At 45.2% G+C, this 23,078-nt stretch overlaps 1 protein-coding gene across 9 annotated transcripts in view; it reads right to left on the bottom strand.

The window, feature by feature from the left end:
- LOC106807627 (pleckstrin homology-like domain family B member 1) overlaps positions 1-23,078 on the bottom strand; it is a 115,114-nt gene that overhangs the window by 59,750 nt on the left and 32,286 nt on the right. For 6 of the 9 annotated variants that reach the window (XM_014810028.1, XM_014810024.1, XM_014810025.1 and 3 more), the window contains exon 2: positions 4,484-4,587. The gene's annotated coding sequence lies outside the window, so the exon portion shown is untranslated. Of the gene's footprint in view, positions 1-4,483; positions 4,588-12,978; positions 13,001-13,782; positions 13,871-15,067; positions 15,430-23,078 lie in introns of those variants that run through there. The other 3 variants (XM_014810026.1, XM_014810027.1, XM_014810029.1) reach the window with 3 other exon arrangements.

Below are 23,078 nucleotides of genomic sequence, written 5' to 3'. Positions count from 1 at the left end.
TATTGTCATCAGCCCATACAAGACCGCCGCGGGCGATATCCAAGTGAAAACTGAAGGCCAGAGACATTTCACTCCCGACTTTCCTCTCTCGGAGGCGAACCTTTACTCGATTCCCAGCGCACGGTGGTGACGTGGTCTTTGCGTGTATGCATGCAGGCAGCGTGGTGATGATGGCATCGACACGCACAAGTGCGTTCCCGAGCGACTCCGCCGACGGAGCGAGACTGCGCCTCGCGAGTCTTCAAAGTAAGAGTTCTATAATCGAGTGAGACTCGTTGCTTTCACTGGCCGCGGTCAGGGCAGTGGGTGCAGTACGTGCTAGCTCTACCGTTACAGCCACAGGCACTTGGAGCGTTTCAATAAAATATAATGCTAAATAAATACGAAATCTATTTACTACCAAATTAAGTCTTAATGTTTATCTACTCTCTTTCGCCTATTGTTGCTGACAATTTCCTGTAAATTCCGTGCAAATACTCCTCTGCAACACACATGTCCATCGCACGCACGCTGCAGCACACTCACACGTAAATATAGTGTCTATATAATATAGATATAGAGCTCTACATTTATGTGTCAGCGTGCGGCAGCGTGCGTGCGGTAGACATGTGTGTTGCAGAGGAGCATTTGCACGGCATTTACAGGAAATTGTCGGCAATAATAGGCGAAAGAGAGTAGAGAAACATTAAGACTTTGGTAGTAAATAGATTTCGTATTTACTTAGCATTATATTTTATTGAAACGCTCCAAGTGCCTGTGCATGGTTACAGCCCTTCGTTCCGTAACAGACACGGCGCAGGGGTACTCGGAACGGCTGCTGCTACCTTCGTGAAAGACAGATGACGGAAGGACCTGAGGAGACGGAAAAAACGCTCCCGTATATCTTATCTCAGCGGCGAGCTTTGCAAGGAATGTTAGCGCGTGGGAAAACCAACACCTGAGACAACTCTACGAAACTAGCGCCGGTTGAAATGGCGTACGTGACAAGAAACGGAAGATGCGTGCTGAGGTGGCGGCGGGGGGAGGGGCAACGCAAATTATCGTCTGCTAGCGTGTCAGCAGTTTACCGATGACGTTCCGAGGCGTCGCGCTGACATGACAATCACATCTCTCTGTATGACACGCGACACTGATATGACAATGCTCGCGGGACAGGGATCTTCCACGTCACACGGGCGCAGCGCTGAACGCTCCTGCGTTACACGACACACGACACACGACAGCGACACACGACACACGTCAGAGTGTCAGAGTAAACCACGCGGCTGACGCGTATGCATGCAGGCTTTTCAAGCAAACCCACGGGGAAAAATTGAAGAAAAGTAGGAATACTTTATAAAGCCTGCGAACGTTCATGTTTGTAGTGGATAGAAACGTAACGGCGTGTTTTGCAACATCTATAGCATAGCATAGTATGGCATGGTATAGTATAGTATAGTATAGTGTAGTGTAGTGTAGTGTAGTGTAGTGTAGTGTAGTGTAGTGTAGTGTAGTGTAGTGTAGTGTTAGCTGTGTGTTAGTGTATGTGTGTAGTGTAGTATGTAGTGTAGTAGTGTATGTAGTGTAGTGTAGTAGTGTAGTGTAGTGTAGTGTAGTGTGTAGTGTAGTGTATGTGTGAGTGTAGTGTAGTGTATGGTGTAGTGTAGTGTAGTGTGTAGTGTAGTGTAGTGTGAGTGTAGTGTAGTGTAGTGTAGTGGTAGTGTAGTGTAGTGTAGTGTAGGTAGTGTAGTGTAGTGTAGTAGTGTAGTGTGTGTAGTGTAGTGTAGTGTGTAGTATGTATGAGTATAGTAGTATATTAGAGTATAGTATAGATAGTATGCTCCTGCATGTTGTGACGTTTTCATGTGCGTCGTACAGTGAGTCAGTACTTTTGTGGGACTCCATGGGACAGTTTGTCTCTCTCCTCCCTTCGTTTGTCACTCTTTCGCGCTCTCTCTCTCTCTCTCTCTCTCTCTCTCTCTCTCTATCTCTCTCTCTCTCTCTGCTCTCTCTCTCTCTCTCTCCTTCTCTCTCTCTTTCACTTTCACTCTCTCGCCCTCTCTCTCTTCTCTCTCTCTCTCTCTCTCTCTCTCTCTCTCTCTCTCTCTCTCTCTCTTACTCTCTCTCTCTATCTCTATCTCTATCTCTATCTCTATCTCTCTCTCTCCCACAACACGCTTTTTCCCGCACATCCCCTTCTCTTTTCTATCCCTCCTTCATTCCACATCTCTCCCTTCCTCCTTCTCTCCCCTATCCCTCCCTCCCTCCCTGCTTCTCTACATTTCTTTACGGCCGCTCTCTTTCCTCTTTATTTTCTGTTCCTTTCCTTCCTTTGCTTGCTCGCTCATTTCTCTCGATGAGGTATCGATTGAAACGACAGCAGGGTCAAACTCATTAGACTAGTGAGTAGTTACAAAAGTGTTGACAGCTTTCACACAATGCAATTAAATAACCGTCGTTGACATCGGTATTACCTAACAATGGCTTCATGAAATCTGTCCGAGAGCTTCAGTTATAGATTCCGTTTAAGCGGTTAGCGTGCCGACTGTGTCTTGCCAGTGAGGAAACGGTGGCTTCCGCACACCTCCTACGTACACTCTGACTCCGTGCGTAAGACAGCACGCACATCGTTCCGACTCGACGGTGTGCATTTCTCGCTCGCAACGAAGTCGATTTCGGCCCGGACCCGCACAAGCAACATAGATCTGATTACTCTAACTCGACAATCCGTGCTCGGCAGGATCCTGCTGCTGGTACTCCCGCGCTGAGAGACGTTCTCCTTGTTGGCTAGTTATCGGAGCGGTCACAGGACTAATTAACTCAAAGACATGAGTACCTCTACACACACACACACGCACGCACGCCACGCACGCCACACGCACGCACGCACGCCACGCACGCACGCACCCACGCACGCATGCACGCACGCACACACCACACACACACACACACACACACACACACACACACACACACACACCACACACACCCACACACACACACACGAGAGACGGATCAGCGCGAGCCTGAACGAGCCAACATTATGATTGCATGCATCCCTACATGAATACCGGATCTCGTGCGTGCGAACCTCACAGTCACAGCAGCGCACATCTTATATGCGCGTATGGTCCATGTGGTATTGATTGACGCAGTAAGGTGCCGTGCGGTTAGGTAAGGTGAGGTGAGCCAAGGTAATGTGAGATAAGGTAATGTGAGGTAAGGTGACATGTCTGAGCGGTAAGGTGATGTGAGGTAAGGTGAAGTGAAGTAAGGTGATGTGAGGGTAAGTGATGGGATGTGAGGCGAGGTGAGGTGACGCGTGAGGGAGGCTGAGGTGAGGTTGAGTGAGGATGAGGTGAGGTGAGGTTGAGGTGAGCGTGAGGTGAGGTGAGGTGAGGTGAAGGTGAGTGAGTGAGGTGAGGGCTGAGGTGAGGCTGAGCTGCAGCGTGAGGTGAGGTGAGGCTGAGTGAGGGCTGAGCTGAGGTAGAGGTGAGGCTGCAGGTGCAGGTGAGGTGAGGAGGCTGAGGTGAGGGTGAGGTGGGTTGAGGTGAGGTGAGTGATGTGAGTGATGTGATGTGATGTGGAGGTGAGGTGATGCAGGTGATTGTGACTGTGAGGTGCATGTGAGGTGATGTGAGGTGAGGTCAGCGTGAGATGAGTGAGGTAGAGCGCTGATATGAGTGACGTGAGGTGAGGTGAGGTGCGCGCTGAGATGAGGGTGACGGTGAGGTATATAAGGTGAGGCGTGATGTGCATGTGAGGTGAGGTGAGGTGAGCCAAGGTAATGCTGAGATTAAGCTAAAGTGAGTGCAGGTGATGTGAGGGTAAGTGAGGTGCAGGTGAGGTTGATGTGATGTGAGCGTGCAGGCTGAGGGTGAGGTGATGCTGATGGTGACGTGAGGTGAGGTGAGTGAGGTGGATTGTATGTGAGTTGAGCGTGAGGTGAGGTGAGGTGAGGTGAGGTGAGGTGAGGTGAATGTGATGTATTGCTGAGGTGAGGTGAGGTAGGTGATGTGATGCCTGAGGTGAGGTAGGTGAGGTAGTGAGGTGAGGCTGAGGTGAGGTGAGGTGAGCGTGAGGCGTGCAAGGCTGAGGGTGAGCGTGAGGATGCAGGTGAGGTGAGCGTGATGTGATGTGCATGTTGACATGTTGCATGTGAGGTGATGTGAGGTGAGGCTGATCGGTGAAGGTGAGTGACAGGTGAGGTGCAGGTGAGCGTGACGGTGAGGTCGAGATGCTGCAGGATAAGGCAAAGTGCAAGTGAGGTGAGGTGATGTGAGGTGAGGTGAGGTGAGGTGAGCCAAGGTAATGTGAGATAAGGTGAGGTGAGGTGAGGTGAGGTGAGGTGATGTGATGTGATGTGAGGTGAGGTGAGGTGAGGTGAGGTGAGGTGAGGTGATGTTGGGTGGGGTGAGGGTGATGGTGAGGGTGAGGGTAAGGGCGAGGGTGAGAGTGAGGCTGAGATGAGGTGAGGTTAGGTACATTAATTTGTAGCACTTACCTATAATTGCAGTTCACCTATAAACTTATCCCGCAGTATACAATCCCGGTTGACAAGCCAATGCGTATAGAATAGTTGGCCGGAACACTAACACTGACAGACACCTGCAAGAAAAACGAACAACATAAATTTAATGAAAAACTTAATCTAAGCATGAAACTGAGTAAGAGGTCTGCAAGAAAACGGTTCGTGCTAAGAGCAATGACGCACAACAAAGCACTTCTATAAAGTTCTGATTTTAACTGCAAAACATGTAAATGCAATCTGCTCTAAAAACATGTACGGAGATAGATGACAGACGTGATGTATCATACCGTGCATTAATTAACTATTTGACATATAGAACCCTCCCTAATCATACCTACGTGTAGGAATTGAGGTACATATTGAACATTAAATTCCCAGACGTGTCACGTGACAAGGTCCCTAGAAGGAAGCCCTACATGTTAACTGTTTGGTTTTCGCAGGTTATTTCTAGGAAGTATTTAAGCCTTTCAATCTCACACTCGTAAACACATTCCACGTTTTGCTAAGCAGCAATAATTGACACGCCACTTAAGAGCAAATCACGATATTTTCACCTCAATTCATCACTGCCGTCACGACCTACTCCGTAACCGCAGTGTCTCTCCGCCGCAGGTATGCACGAAATACGAATCCAATATCTCGCAGCTTCATCTTCTCTGCACACACACGCGCGACTTTCTCACGACGTGCGGCTAGAATTGATGATTGCCCTGAGCCGCGCAATTGCTTGCACTTCCGTCTTACTCTAAAGACGATCGAACGAAGCAGAGACCCGTCTCGCAAATCAAAAGCCAGCAATGGCCTTATAGACTTACACACCTAGAAGGAGACGAGCGCGAGCATTGCAGTGGACGTCGTAACCTCGTCGCAGCGCCTCGTAGATTCACTCCACTCGCGATATAAATATATATATATATAGATATATAATAGATAGATAACTAAATAATAGATAGATATATATATATATATAAATAAATATATAATATATTCAGAACGGTTATAGTCTGCAGGTAGTATCAGGAACTGGAGTGAAACTAGAAGTGACGGGCCGACCCACGTGTGCACGAGGAATGCTCACGAACCTATAAAACCGTTTCCACACCGGCGAGAAAGTGGCAACCACCCAGCGTGCTGCTAGCTGCTAGAAGAACTTATGCACAGAAGTTAGACACAGCAGTCAGACAGTTAGTCAGCGCGGTGAGTAAGCCGCAGGCAGGCCGTGAGGCGCGCAGCTGGCGGGCTGAATGAACCCGGGGGCCTGCGCTAGAATTGAATCTCTCACGAGCCCACGCTGGTGAGAGGCGATCGTAGAATGGCGGCAGCCGAAGAAAATAAAGAGAAGCATGCAAACTCGTGCGCGTACGCATGCACGCACCGTAGCTCACACACACACACACGGGCACACCAACTCACACACGCGCGCTCGCACGCGCGCTCGCACGCACGTCCGCAAAGTCCACTCGCCGTTCGCGCCCACCCCTGTCTTTTTAAAGGAAACCTCGTTACGTCCGTGGAAATTGTTGCGTTACTGCGTGGATTGAAAAACTCGCGACGAAATTACCTTCGTCATCTATAGAAATGCCAGAAAGACGCCGATCGCGTATTTACCCAGAATCTTGTATTGCTATTATTTGATCAGGCTCGCATGCTCGCATGTTCTAAGTATGGTTCATGACTCCTGATAGAGCTAAAGACGGCTTGTGCAGGACACCACACGATCACATGGGATGCGCTTACTCCGCACGGAAATATCCGCACACATCAGAGGGATACGGAACTACAAGTCTTCTTTTTTCAAGGGAGTAGTGTAGTACATGACTCAGCACACACACACGCACGCGCGCACACGCATACGCACATTATAGCAATAAAATCGAATCTCGTCACCTGAGCTACAGCTTTCTTTTGCGAAGCAAGGACATAATTTTCTTGTCTAATCGGTCATCATAGGTAACCGTATAGCTGTCAAGTGCACCTCAGCGCAGAAACGCTGCAGCGCTAAACTCATAGAAATAATATAGATAGATATCTATCTATATTATTTCTATGGCCAAACTAAACACGCCTGAGCTAAAACTGCGCTCTTCACATTTCACCGCTTCCTCACCTATAGAGTTAATTAGGTGAGATTAATTAGCCGTGATCAACGCCCAGGCTATATACAATAGAGGTAGATTTGAACCTATATTTAGGCTCCAGGAATATCTCGCTCCCATGGTGCTCCGTAAGTAAGATAACTATACACATAAAAAGATCAGCGACAACGACGTCGACGACGACGAAGAAAAATTACAAAAGGAAGTACAAGTGTAAGATGGAGGAGGAGGAGGAGGAGCAGAAAACGAAGAAGAGAAAGACGAAGAATATGGAGGATGAGGAGGATGAGGAGGATGAGGATGAGGAGGAGGAGGAGGAGGAAGAGGGGGAGGAGGAAAAAGAGAAGAAGAAGAAGAAGAAGAAGAAGAAGAAGAAGAAGAAGAAGAAGAAGAAGAAGAAGAAGAAGAAGAAGAAGAAGAAGAAGAAGAAGAAGAAGAAGAAGAAGAAGAAGAAGAAGAAGAAGACGACGAAGAAGAAAAATAAGAATAAAAACACGTCAAATGTAATAATGAAGTACACCTGCAGTAACGCAAACACAAATACCTATATTACCTCTGAAAAAAAATCCGGCTAACTCGACAACCACATCGGAACCACGAGCATAGACAGGACATTTATGCACAATGCTTCGACAGGTGACAGGCTATGGCGTAAACGCAAATATCGGTCAGTTCGTCTATTCGTGTCTTGGGAAAACCCCATCGAATCCGTTATTATCTTATCTTGTTATCTTATTATCTCGTTATCTGGTTATTGCAATGTTGCACGAGGTCCATGGCGGCTGAAGGGAAGCCAGAAACGACAAGACACATCATGATCGTAGCAACGTCTACTTTATTGCCGGGGTAGCGTAAACTACATGCACAACACATTAGATACACTAGCGACTGTATTTGCCTGCGATTTCGCTGACATCCATGCGGCTAGCTAAATAGTGCGTCACTCCTATAATAGATGGTGATTTTACACGAACAACCTAATTCCCAAAAACGCACGCTTTCGAGGCATTTCGAGGAAGTTTGTTATTCAAGCAATATCTGCGTAAATTAACAGTTCGGCAGTTTCCAACCGAGTAAAAACAACTTGAACGCAAACAAATATTAAAGTGGTTGGCAGCCAGGAACATTTGGAAGACGCCTACTACTACAGCGGACTAGTAATTTGATAGACGAATCAACACAGACGAACCCCTAAATCTTTAGACAATCTACTTTCAGCTAGGTGTTTTCGCCAATCTGACCTGAATTCAATTTACGTAAGATTTACAACTACTCGTGAGCAAGGCTATTGCGCCCACTAAACAATCATTCAGTTGACAGCGAGGTTCTAATTTCGTATAGGTAATTTCCCGACGTCATCACGGGGTGCACACTACGGCTGTCCAGTTTGACACGTTTATGTCACATGTGTGCACGTGGTAATGTATGCACTGCTACAGTCATCCAGTTAGTTGCAAGCCATGAAATGTCAGTGTACGCCAGGGAGGTTGCACATATGTCAATTTACTGTTGATAACGGCTTTGTTAACGCGGATATTAATAACCATTATACAGATGAGGCTGATATTACGTTATCGACTGAACTATGTACAACGGCTCAGCAATAACTAGACATGATGCGGCCATGATGCCGAGGCGCGCCGAGGATTGACACTTTGTGTCTTCCAATCTAAGCCTACGCCGCACCAGTCTTTGATATTTTTAAATATGGGGGCCCATTAGACCACCAAATCGCCGATCTCAGGAACTAGGGCATTCTGCTATGTTAGAACGGTTTCGTACGATAGAGTTTGCCACAAATACGAAAACAACACGCTGTTTAGCGCACTGCGCTACGTCCTTCTGTTGAATTTTCGCATCTCCGTAATCAGAATAAGCCCCGCCTTCTTCGTTGATGGACATGAATGGGGCGTCACCGACGTGACCAGTTACTGTACCTACTGTCTTTCGCCAGCCTGTTTATTTTTCGTAAATAATGAAATGCCCGGCCGATGCATTTCGCATCGTAGTGGAAAATTTTCGGCATTTTCACTTGCTGTCGGAAGTGAACGAGTGCGTCATTCATTGAACATTGAAGTTTTTCTTCAAATTAAATAATTCCGAAAATCCCTAACGGCGCTACTCGATTGTTTTAGCCAATGAACGTAGCTGTGTGTGACGTCTTGCCCGCGCGCTTTATGCTTGGCTTAAGCTGGCAACACACTTCACCATTTTCGTTGCTCGTACAGGCGATTCTCGTGGTCGCCACAAAAATGGCCAAGTGTGCGGGGGCCGGCAACGACCACTCACCACGGAAATTTAGTGGTGACCACGAGTTGCCGAGAATCAAACCGGTTTGATTTCTCACCACGAAAATTGCTCGTGATGGCAACTTGTGGTGAAGTGTGCGCCAAGCCACCACGGCAATCGGCAACAAAATCACTCTCAGACCAATCAAAATTAGCACTGCCGTCACATGATTTCAAAATGGCGAGCCCAATTTTATCGACTTGGACCACCGAGTTAGAAGCAGAATTAATAGATTTATGGAGTGAGAGGCCTTGTCTTTTTGACATCAAAGCTCCCGAATACAGCAACAGAGTACTCAAAACCAATTCACCAATTCGAACCAAACATCTGTTCCGTATACTAGTGATCCATGTCTTCTGGTGCCGCCGTAGAATGACATAAATCTATACAAATATAGGGCCCCTAGGCCTAAGTAACAGAAATGTTGATAAAATTTATATATTTCCTTTATTTGATAACTGTATATGAATGGGTTAAAGCTACAACATCTGGCAACAAAAATTGCCGTCAACAGCACACGTCACCACTCAGTGGTGACGTGTGCTGTGACGCGGCAAAGGCCACAAAAATTGTCGACCACGAAAATTGCCTGTACGAGCAACGAAAATGGTGAAGTGTGCTGCGTGCTTTAGCGGGCCTCCAAATGGATATCGGAGGCAGGCACCTCGCAACACGCGTGTTTGTTTACATATAGCTGTGTGACGTACGGTGTTCGGGAGTTCTGCGATGATAACCTCGTAATTTCTCAGCATTTCTTAAGGTGCATGGCAAATTTTACCAATTTAGTGGTGTCAGTTGGTCACGGATATGTCACAGTAAGTACTAACCGTATATGTTTCACATACGTTCACCTATTTTGCACACAGGCGGTCGATCATTGTGAAAAATTGTGTGAATATATATTTTTATTGAGACGTTCCAAGTGCCTGTGCTTTCAACAGTCTTGTACGTCAATGCACGTGCGTCAAGAGCCGCAAACTCAACACATCATCTCTGTTATTGTTGACGCCTGAATGCGTGATTGATCAGGGAGGGGGGAGGGGTGCATGTAAGAGAGAGACATTTTCTTTGAGGTTCCGAAAAACACAATTCCACTTGACAATTTCATGGACCATTTCAATTGGAAGCTCTGCATAATGGACCCCGAACAAGCCCTTTGACTGGCTAGTCAAGAAATTCAAAGGTCTGTATATTGCTCTTATTTAGCCGCCGATAGTTCTTATTTAGAACAAAGTGTTCATTGTTATCTTCTAAAACTACAGACCATCCGCTGACCGCTGTGGAGACGTGCGCCGGGCCTCGAATTTGGCGCACGTATCCACTGCGGACAGCGCTTCATACTTGTACATCCCCGCGGTCGCGTGCGCATATCCCGCGGAACTGCGCGTCTCATCCGCGTGCAGCGCTCAGGATCTACAGCAAAGCTGTGCCACGCAATCTTGTATCATGTCTCTCTGGATTACACGCAGGCTAGTAATCAGAGAAGACTGATAAATATATGGGGTTTTAATTAGGAATGTTTTCCAATTAGAAGCTGAAGTATTTATTATCTCGTGTAAATATGCGCTACATCTCAATAGATCTTAATAACATTTGCAATAGATTTTTGACTAAATATGGCTATTACCGCTAATTTATTTGTTTTCACATCCCCACTAGTTAGGGTTCAATCTATTCTGTTTGGCTTAGCATTAATATATGAGTGTTATTGTCCGCACATCGGTGTAAAAAAACATCACAACATTAAGATCCCGCTGTGCATCAAATCAACAAATCCACAAAATTTAACGGTTCCTCATGACTGCCTGTCCCAGTGGTCAATTTTTTCATAAACTGTTCATGTACATAGCATATTTTGGATTGCTTCGCCTAATTAAATTAAAATCCCATTTCGAAAGAAACGCGGAGAAATCGCAGGTGCGAATTATGTACTATTGTCGCTCAAACTGCAAAATTTTGAACAGGAAATTAAAGAATAACGACACTACAGTCTTCACTATTATTTGAAGTTAAATTAGGGTTTACATAGACTATAGCCATCTCAGAGTGTTCAACATCATTGAGAAAACACCAAAGTCATGCTTTTAAAATCAAGTTGCTATTGTCTTTTAATTATTATTGAACAACAAAGATCTAGCATAATTAAAATCTTGTTTAACTGAAACATGCTGAAAGCCCTAACCTGTTGTTCTGCGCTAAATGAAAAATACGTACACAACCTGAGCTAAGTCATTATAGACAGAAAAGTGGCTACAGTCTAAACATGAAGGAAGTAATACCGTGTGACCAGACTGAGACTGCCCCGATAACTGCATGGCAACCGTGCATTGATCAGGTAGGGTGTAATTTTTAGCACGTTGGTGCAATTGCACAGTGTGAGCAATTCAAATTCGCTGGGTTAACACTGCCAACTTTGTGTTGGTGAATTGCCGAATTGTAACTCGGTAACTTGTCGCACACAGTAGCATCACGTCATCACAAGAACCCCCCCCCCTCCCGCCACACACACACACACCCACACAGTTATATACGCAGATAATGCGCCTAGTTGCATAATAACTTGATAATAACACACAGCAACATCACGTCATCACAAGAACCCCCCCTCCTTCTTCCCACCCCACGCCATCCCAACCCACCCCAGTTATACCCGCAGAACAATGCGCCTAGTTGCATAATAACTTGATAATAACACACAGTAGCATCACGTCATCACAAAATCCCACCCACCCAGTTATACATGCAGAACAATGCACCTAGTTGCATAATTTCACACAGTAGAATGACGTCAGAGCAGCGCGGGAGGTGAGTGCGAGACGCCAGACCGTGTAATACTTCCGACAGTGAGATTACAGGGGATCTAGATCGGCAAACAATCAACACCACGCGACTGCAATAACAACTCAACCCTCTGACCGGTTTCATTTCTTCTCCGCGCCGCGACGCGTCTGCGAACATGTACGCGCCACGAGAAGAGAAAACGAGAAGAAAAAGAACGAGCGAAAAAGAGAATGAGAACCAAGAGAACGAGAAGCAAGAGCGCAGACGAATTCGTATCGCGTCTGCGAAACAGTCACTCACCCCGAGCGTAAATACGGCAGGAAATGCCCAACACGTGTGCGAGGATGCTTCCTTCCCGACGCTAACGACTAAAATAAGCAAGACCATGACGGTGAAGACCAGCAGAAATAGCTGCGTGCAAGGCGAGGCAAGCACAGGAAGCTGCCTGCCTGCCACACAGGCCATGGCCGGCCATACACGCCGGCCTGTCGGCTACGCTGCATGCGCGTGCGAATGCTTTTGGAGACATTACACAGACATGACGTCTAACTGCGTGTGCGGGCAGTGGAGTGGGAGGGAACAGTGAACGTGGTCCGTAGCTACCAGTCACTACTCTAAGGTTGACAACTTGCAATACAGGATCATAATGCATTGAAATTCATCTCGAAAAATATCTGGACGCATTCTAGGTTTGCAAGCGAAGGTGTACCCCGGCTAGTAATGATATTGATAAAAATATTTAAATTCAAATATTGGATTCGTTTGAACCCAAACATTGTGTATGTATAACAAGGCAATCATTGATAGGGCAGCTTTATTAAAAGATGTTTGCACGTAGTGGTGGGGTCCTATGGCCTAAGTCCATTACCACTACAGCTTTTTAAAGACGAAACAATTTTTCATGCCCATATTGTCTCTGAACGTCGTCCGTATTTATTCAAATAGATTACTATATAAATCCTTGGAATCGTAGGAAACAGCTTTTCAGCAGGAATGTCAACAATCCTCGCTGCCTGGAGTCAGCACAACCAAGTCGATGGAAAAATAATCAGCATGGGTATGACGGGGCCTGAGGCGAATACCACGACTGGGTAAATAATCTCGACTGCTAGCAAAAAACACAGTAGTATACTTGTGTACTTGTGATAGACGAGTCAGTCGAAAACAAAGCACTGTGCAGTCTAAACATGCAACGCAGAAATAAAAAAGAAGGATTAATCTTACTGGAATCGTACAAGCTAAAGAGACTAGAACAATCCACTTTTATCAGCGGCGGAACTACTGATGAATAAAATCACCTACCAACAACTACACCTCACAACTATGAGCTTAACTGATTGATCACACCACACTCAAATTAATCCGCATCCTCATCTTTCTCCTCTCTCTTTTCAATCCTCTCCGTTTTGCGCGAATTGCTCTCTGGCGATGAAGTGCGCATACATCGACGTTCACTGATGTCAGATTGAATAAGAGCAGGTAAAACGAGCGCGAGTCCTCGAGATTATCAGAATGGTGTTCGTCGTACGCGGATGACGGCGTTGCACTGTAGCCAGACAAGGGAAGCAGGCAGAGCGCTCTCGCTGTTTGCCGCGGGCCGTAGGACAGTCTGTTGGCATGCAGCCAGCCACGCGCGGGGGCGCGGCGCAGGATTAGGGATGGGAAGTGATATCTGCGTGTGCGTCACGCTCGGCGTGATTATGTGTGCGCATAGATAGGTACACGGTATCACGTCTCGCTTGCCAGGCGCGGCGGCTCGTTTTCAGCACCTCACCCACACATATACACGTCACCCCAACCACGTAGGCGCAATGTGTAATGTCAGAGGTAACATCGCAGACACATAATATCTTCATACCTGTACTCTCGATCGCCTTTTTTACCCGTATACTCAATATTACATACTACATAAACGATATATTATATACTATAAAAGATATACTAACTACATACTACATACACTACATATTACATACTATATACGATATAAAACATACTATGTACTATATACTGTATACTATGTACTCTATTCTATACATACTATACACTGTATACTATTATACATGCCTCGGTATATATCTGCATGCTCTTGGATTCGATATTTACCTGTATACTTGTCTGTTCGTCTCTGTATGCGTGTACCTAATCACACTTGCCGATCTGTTCACCTGTACACTCACTCGCACACTTCTTTCTGCATATGAACATACGCGTACTTGATGAATGTGTTTAGGATTTTTTTTAATTAGCAGGCCCATTAGCATGGATGCGTACAGGTTTCGCTATAGCGATAATGGCGGGCGGAACTGACGGAGGACGGTTAGCGATGGTTCGCCTCGAGAAGGTTGCTTCGATGACATGACATGCATCGCGCATGACACTCACAGGCACTTGGAACGTTTCAATAGTAAAATGATGGTATATAAACACGAAATGTATTTACTACCAAAGTCTTAATGTTTCTCGGCGGCGGTACTCTATTTCGCCTATATTATTGCCGATAACGTCAGGACTGTAAATGTCGTTCAAATGCTCCTCTGCAACACACAAGTACACCGCACGCACGCCGCTGTGCACAAACAACAAGAATAAATTTTGTTTTCATGTTTATTCTCTTATTTCTCTAGTATGCGCACACATCTCTTTATTCTTGTTGTTTGTGCACAGCGGCGTGCGTGCGGTGTACTCGTGTGTTGCAGAGGAGCATTTGAACGGCATTTACAGAAAGTTATCCGCAATAATAGGCGAAATAGAGTCGAGAAACATTAAGACTACTAAATACATTTCGTGTTTATTTACCTTTTTTTATTGAGACTTTCCAAGTGCCTGTGGCTTCGACGACATGCATCGCGCATGACACCTCCTGCTACTCGCTCCTATGCGCGCTATACGACTTCACAGCTCGGCAGGAAATGATAGCGATCCATCTGCATCGGAGTTTTACCGCCGCCGCTGCCGTGTTAGTTGATTATACGGCCACCGGGGGCAAAGTTGTTATCAATAATCAACACTGACGACTTCCTACCAATAGCTATAATCACAGTTGTATAATCACAGACTTATTTCAACTACATGTTATCAGGAGTGTGTATAATATAGAGATATCTCTATATCCCTATATTATCTTATATATCTATGTGTTTAGATCTCTATATCATACACGCCTGATGTTATCATCAAAATTATGTCATAAAAGACTACACGACAGCTTATAGGAATGAAAAAGACCCGCGTTGCTCAGGCTTGATTAGAGACATTGGAAATCAATGGGAAAGCTATAGGCTCACGCGTTAGGACTACATTTGAACGTATTGCTAGGAGTAGAAGCCTGTAGGATAAGTATAGGTGCACCTATGGGTAACACCGATACATCAAAATATGAATCACATACCAGGCAGCCAGTGCAACAAATCCGTTTCTTCTATCCCACGCGAAATCGCATACCACCTCGCCTTCGCCTTCTTCGCAATTTCATTATCGCTAATTAAATAACGACTATATCTATCACTCGCTATAGGGTGAATGGTCAAATTCCTAGCGACGCGTCAAGCATGCACAGTGCACAGACACCCCGCAGCGCGAATTCCTACACGCATGCCAGACCGGTAGTATATATGTGACTTTCTCCGGAAAACGTCCGGCAGCAACGCTTTATCACGTTTGCAACTTTCGGCAACAATCGAAACCGGTGCGATTTTGGGAGCGTTATGTCTACGGCCCGCAGTCACGCCAAGATCACAATCTGACAATTACTCCCACACGCGAAGCGCAGAGAGAAACCTCGACTAGCAGGTTTTAGATTTCGCCAGCTAAATGCCAACGAGAAACTTCGAAGGCATGCCAATGCGCAAGTCCCACACGTTTGCGCTACACGTCATGCGTATAACACGGTCACACGCTGTAATCTAAACACATGCACACTGTACGGTTCCAACCGCTCACGCACTGAGACGGTATACTCCTCAATGCTCAAAGAAGTACTCACTATGGACTCACTGTCGTGGTACAGCACTGTGGACGGGCCGGCCTGACATCCGATCGCAAACACACGAGGCAGACACACAAACACCGGTGTGTTTTTTCGGAAAGCAGCGAATAAACTCCCCGCCGTTGAAACGAAATGCAATCACTCTCAGATGTTGCGACTCCTCTTTCAGCACGGCCGGCCGATTTCCGCTCCAACGCCACGCAGACGATCGCGGTGAGCTAGCGCGCATGCGCGCATCCTATTGTTTTTCCCATCTCATCCTCGGGATAAGATTTGTTTTCGCGGTTCGAAGCAGCACGGCAAAAAGTAATGTTACAAACGAGTGGGAAAGCGCAGCAGGGCTCGAATGAGAGCGAGAGACAGCGCAGTGATAGCTGCTGTACGACACGCCGACTGCCGACAAAAACGCTGTCAATTAGATAACGCGCTGCTGGTACACAGTAGGCACTCGCCACCGCTGCTCTTGGAGCGCCGGGCTCCACTTACGGCTGGCTGCTGCATGGCCAGCACAGCTGTTCAACATGTTCAGCTGGCAGCAGCTACCGTGCTACTACTGTTTCACGAGCAATGATCAATGAGCGAATAGGGGCAACGATGACTGCCATGCTTCACGATACCTGCTGCCATGCGTGCTGGCTGTTACAGGGGGTAGGTAAGGAATACAAGACCACTGAGCAAGCAGGGTAGCGCAAGCGACTTGCTACCTTGCATCACGATAATATCTTCTCTAACCTCCGTCACGAGTGCTTATAATAGGCGATTAGATAACATCAAGAGTCCATAATAGATACATTAATAAAGAGTCCTCTATTATGGACTCATGATAACATCTAGCAGGGCACTCCCTCTTCAACGTTTCTGCGAAGCTCACTTTTAAACCAACTAGACCGATCATAGAAATATATATCGATATCTATATCTATATCTATATCTATATCTATATCTATATCTATATCTATATCTATATCTATATCTATATTATGTCTATATCACTATATGTCTATCTATATTATTTCTATGAGACCCATGCCGGCAAACTCACACCTTCCTCGAATCACAGCGACACTCTACGGTGGTGCCATCTACCTGAAGAACCCGACTTCTTACGCTGCGTGCGCGAAGCTAAGGCGAACGCAAATTCAATTGATTGCCTTCACTTTCTCGTGTGCGCGGAACATCTACTCGAGATTACCTAGGGTCGTCGCGCTCGCTACGCACAGAAACACGTGGAGACGAAGCTATCGCAGCGACGGGAGCAGGGCGTCGCCGTGCAGGGTCGCGGAGCAGCGACGGAACTCCTAGCCTAGATTAGCAGCGGCTTAGCACTGGACTCGGGGTGTCGATCGGCATCATTTCCACCGCAGCGCTATCACACGCTCATTGTCAGCGCTAAACAATTAAATGCCGATCACCGATCAGGCGCTCTTCCTCCCTCCCCCGCACACACGCGCGCTCCGACCAGCAGCAGTAGCTGTGCGTATACGTCAGCGTGTGCCGATTACGATCGCGAGAACAAGCGGATATCGTGGGCGGGAAATCTACTCGCTGATTAATGCGGTTAGTGGGCTGCGCCACACATAAAAGAGAAAGCGCACACTATAGTTTCATCGCCAGGAGCTAGCAGACACGTGAGAATGACGCATCCCGCGATTACGTACCGCTGACGCTAATAAAGAATCCCTGCAGTTAACCCTAGTCAGAGCTGAATAGAATAGCATGCATATTAATGAGTGCACGAGGTATTAAACGCTCATCGGCAGGACTCTCGTTACTACAGGATTCAAATAAACAATATTGTGCAAAAACTGCGCATAAAATACGAATTTCGAATATCATGGGTTAGAATGGAGTTTCGTTATGCTGAATCTATATCGTCATATATATATATATATATATATATATCAATTAATTAACCTCTCTTAAAACTGCAGCAGTATGGGATGCTATAGTATCAGTAACGTGGCTAGTCTGAGAAAAATAAATAGCATTCCCCCATATAATTACTTTCGTGTGTAATTTCTAATCAAACTCCCCTTATATTGCACGAATACGTTTTTTAAACCAAGTTTCACTTCGGTTATCATTCCATACAAACCCAACCCTAACAATATGCGAGCTATAATTAAAAAAAAGTAATTAATGCACGTGGCCCTCGGGGGTTCTGGTGAATAATACATGACCCATAGCGAGGAACACATCGCACAGAGAGCTCATAATTACTATGCCTGCATAACGTACTTTGGCTTCGTTTTGTGTCACAGATGTTTTTTTCGTAAGTGGCAGATGGTGGTCGAAAGCGTCTGAAACACTCACTAAAATGAGACATCACATGACCACCAATGCGTAGATAAGGCAACTGTGTCATCTTATGTTCTTATGGGTGGCCATACTGACTACCTCATCAAGTATGTATGCTACAGCAGGCAATTATTTCATGCTACATAGTGGTCAGAGGAATAGGTTGGGTTTCATATAAAAGAAATATGTGATCTAGATTATATATATATATATATATATATACCCAATATAACGTGAACTTTGGGTGACTACTATCGACGCTCTGGAACGTTTCGCAGTATATTTAATTACACCGAACACCTACGAAATTATCTGTATAGATGATGTCTCGTTGAAAAGCACGTGAATCATATTACTTCAAATTCAAAATTGAGTAGGCAAATAGTTTTAATGAGTGTAAAAAACATGTCCTACTCCGTGGCTATATATTAAAAAAGTAATCGGAAAAAAATCGCTAAAAATACAGTCATAATGTCAACCGAACGTAATCACATGATTAGCAGTAGCGCTACATTCCGGCTCACATATTCCTACTGGATAATATTAATTTATCCCATACAACATGGTGCTATAATTCCCATATTTCTAGATTGATCATTTCTATGGACAATATATGCTGTGGTATTATTCCCCGCTGGACAACATCCCCCTTGAAGAATTCTCTGCGTTTCTTATATATTATATTATTATATATATACAGAAATACAAAAACATATACACATTTACCATAGATACCCGCCGCGCAATAACGCGCCACGCAATAACGCGAATTAGTACTCAAAGCGAATTATCACTGCCTCATTCCTCTTCTTCTTTCTCTCGTTCTTTTACCTTCAAATTCAACACCACGGTTGCCCTGCTTGTTTTTGTTTTCATCAGCCGCATCAGTTTTCGCTAGGTCCAGCATTCATTAATGATTACATATCTAAATAACAGCCGCCCCATTATTAAACCTTTTATCTACCGTTCTCAAACTATCTATATCTTCTTTCTGTTTGTATATCACCACACCCGACATCGATCTATAAGTATATCTCACGCTACCCAACGTATCTATCCGGAACACGCGGAGAATAAACATCGCAGTCATACTGCTGTCTTATTAAATATCACAGGCTTCCTAGCTGGACCTAACAGGAAAAATCATTTTATCTATTATATTGTATTACATATATATATATATATTATAAGATATCAACTCTTGATAGTAATATATATATATATATATATACTATAAATTTCCCAGAAACGAATGTAAAGAATTCTGAAACCTACTTATAGCGTAGCCTAAATGTTTCGCGAATGCCAGAGCATATTATTGACTTATGACCACACCTACGGAGTTCGGCATCAATGCTGACACCATAATACAATGCTGCAAACCGAACGTGATGTAACCTTCCAAAGCACCATCCACAAACCCAGGCTACGCTGTTCATCGCAGACTTCGTCTTTACGTCATGCACATTTCGTACACAGCTGTGCATAACATCGCCGCACGATTAGACAGCGCCCGTTAATCACATAGCGATCAAACTGCCTCTAACGTCGGTGCTCGACACTCGGACTCCGAGTCTTAGTTGGCTCGAGCGTACGTAATCATCTAAAACCAGGAGTGACTAATAAAGTGAACTCTAATACATAATCTCTCAATAATGCTCATTATACTCTTGATCTAACGTAATACTGTGAAAGCGTATATCATGTAAAGCATCTAACTAATCATCTAACACATAACAAACATACATAGTACACCAATCCTAAAAGGGCGCACAAACCAACGGGCAATTGGCAATTGCGAGAACTCCTGCACGCTTTCCGTAACTGCTGTCGGGCTGAGTGAGTGTGTGAGTGAGTGTGTGAGTGAGTGAGTGAATGAGTGAGTGTGAGGGGGTGAGTGAACCGCATAGCGACGGTTTGTAAACAGCGATCATTGACGCGCGTCTAGAGTACCCCCTCCCTCGCGGGCGCCGCAAGGGAGGAAGGGCCCTCATGGGTGCCGAGGGGAGGGAGGGCGCTCATGGGCGCCGCGAGGGTTGGGAGGGAGCATTTACGGGGGGGAGCTGAGAGGGGGAGGGAGCTCTCACGGGCCCGCAGCCACAAACCTGACGAATACGTGACAGCTTCCCACGGATGACACGACGCAAACACTGGCGCGCGACGTCACGCGTCCGCGCGCCGACAGAACTACCACGATGCGACGATCGCATCTCGCTTCCCGAAAGACAAAATCGACAGACATTTCTGGCCGAGACTCGGGTCTGAGTGACGTCAGACGCAAGACTGTCAACAAGACGAGCGTCGCTGGTATAGCATCACAGACAACCCCCTTATATAAAACGAACCCCTTTAGATAGCACGCGGTCGAGAAGTCAAATCCCCATGCGCATGCGCAACGCGCCATGAGCCCTGCTAGTCATGTCCATAACCGTGCGCAATGTAGAAGGGAGACGCTTTCCATAGGGGGATGTCTGCCACGCTACACGCGTTCTTCACGCCGAAAATGCGCCTCGTGTCGCGTGTTACTGTCGCCGCAGTAGCGCCACGTCGTTACGGAGATGAAACACTAGGTGATCAGAGACAGCGAGCAAATTCCAGCACACACAGCAGCTACTGGCAGGGCTTCGCCACGATTAGTCGGGTGGGGGTGGGGGGGGGCATGCGCGGTAGGTAACAGACGACATTTCAACGCGTGATTGAAGCATATGCCTGCTCCATTACACGCGCCTACGTTAGAATAAAGACGTAGTATAAAGCAAAAAGATAAAATAAGATAAATAAGAATAATGATACGGTCCGTTGTGATGAGGAATGCCAAACGTCTACAAAACCGCTTTATCCATCTGGCTACACTTTTACTCATTGAGTTAAGAAAACCTCGTGCCCGACACATTCGATAAAAAAATGTTTAAGCAAATTCAAACGTGAACGATAATTTATTCGAGTACTGCTGGTATTAACTGATTTAACTCAAGATTCCTCTCAATACATCAAGGAACAGCATAATGAGATTATATTTTTGCTTCAGCAGCCATGTGGCTATGATTTGGAGCATCCATAAAACCCTGGTTAATACCCAAGGCGCCCGCTATGAGGCCGTGCTATGTAGTATTAATGAATACCGAGTCTCCCGCAAATTCCTTGCAAAGTTCCCTCGTAATGAATAACCGGTTGGGCCGCCTCCTGTGACGGCATATACCTAGGGTAAGTTAGCCTACTGGAAAGATGAACCACATCGCGCGTGTACTGCACTAACTAGGTCACGCAATTCTAGTTGAGTGTCTTGGTATAACAAATACTATATCAACACTATATATATATATATATATTCTAGTTCTCTTACCCGAATAGCGATTTCCTCAGATGGTTTAAAGAATGTGGAATTGCAATATGATGAATTCGCCTTTTTGACCGGCCTTCTAGGCCTTCTAGTTGACTTACTCCGCATTTCAATGAATTTATACATAACCTCTCTACATGGATGGAAAGACAATGACTTGTTCCTGGTTTAATAAACGTGAACGGCGTCTGTTTCTGTGCAAATACAACGCAAACGAATCGATATTATAGTGTCAACGGAGATAGAACTGCCAATTACAACACACAGCGATACGCATTCCACCCATATCCAAGCCAAGCCTCTACCAGCAAACTGTATTTATGTGTTAATAGACAACCCACTCCCATCGTGACAACACACCCGAACAGCTGCATGTTGCTGTCTATATTAAGGCACTTGATATTACCAGGGGAATAATAATCTACTTTCTTCATATAATGTTCTTCTACGGATATTACTAAATACAGCTGTAAAAAGCATGATACAGCCCCACCAGTACACACACACCTACCGGTACACACACCCCTACCAGTACACACACCCCTACCAGCACACACACCCTAACATCCCCCTTGAAGAATTCTCTGCGTTTCTTATATATTATATTATTATATATATACAGAAATACAAAAACATATACACATTTACCATAGATACCCGCGCGCTATAACGGGCCACGCAATAACGCGAATTAGTACTCAAAGCGATTATCACTTGCCTCATTCCTCTTCTCTTTCCTCTCGTTCTTTTACTTCAAATTCAAACTCACGGTTGCCTTGCCTTGTTTTTTGGTTTTCATCCGCTCGTTTTCGCTTAGGCCACATTCATTAATTGATTACAGTATGCTAAATAAAAGCCGCCATTATTAATTTTATCTACGTTCTCAAACTATTCTATATATTTCTTTTCTGTTTTTATTTCAACATGTAAATCTATAAGTATATCTCACGCCCAAGTATCTTATCCGGAACACGCGGAGATAACTGCATAATAATTGTTGTCTTATTAATATTCACAGGCTTACTATCTGACTAACAGGAAATTATATATGTATTTATTTATATATGTATGTATATATATATATATATATATATATATATATCTCTTGATAGTATATATATATATATATTCCTAGAAACGAATGGTAAATGAATTCTTGAACAGTACTGTATAGGCGTATCAAATATAATGTTTCGCGAATTGGCAGAGGCATATTTATTGACGTTATGACCACCTACGGAGTTCGGCAGCAATGCTGACACCATATACCAAGTGCTGCAAACGACGTGATGTAACACTTCAAAGCACATCCACAAACCTCAGTGCTAGCTGGTTTCATCGTAGACTTCTCTTTACGCATGCACATTTCGTACACAGCTGTGATAACAGTCGCCGCACGATTTAGACAGCGCCCGGTTTAATCACAAGCTGGATCACGCCTCTAACGTCGGTCCGACATCGGACTCCCATCTTATTTGTTGGCTCGGCGTATGTGAAATCATCTAACCAGGAGTGACTAATAAAGTGAATCTCTATTATAATAATCTCTAGAATAATCTCTATTATTAGCTCTTGATCTAACGTATATGTGAAAGCGTATATCATGTGAAAGCATCTAACTAATAATCTAACTAATAATCTAAACGTATAATATGTGAAACCATCTAACAAGGGCGCAAAAAGCAACGGGCAATTTGCAATTTGCGAGAACTCGCTGCACGCTTCGTGAACTGCTGTCGGGTGAGTGAGTGTGTGAGTGAGTGTGTGAGTGAGTGT

This window comes from Priapulus caudatus, unplaced genomic scaffold (assembly GCF_000485595.1).
Source record: "Priapulus caudatus unplaced genomic scaffold, Priapulus_caudatus-5.0.1 Scaffold226, whole genome shotgun sequence".
Classification (NCBI taxonomy): Eukaryota; Metazoa; Priapulida; class Priapulimorpha; order Priapulimorphida; family Priapulidae; genus Priapulus; species Priapulus caudatus.
Note: the sequence above shows the minus strand (reverse complement) of the source record. Positions and strands in the feature narration are given on the sequence as shown.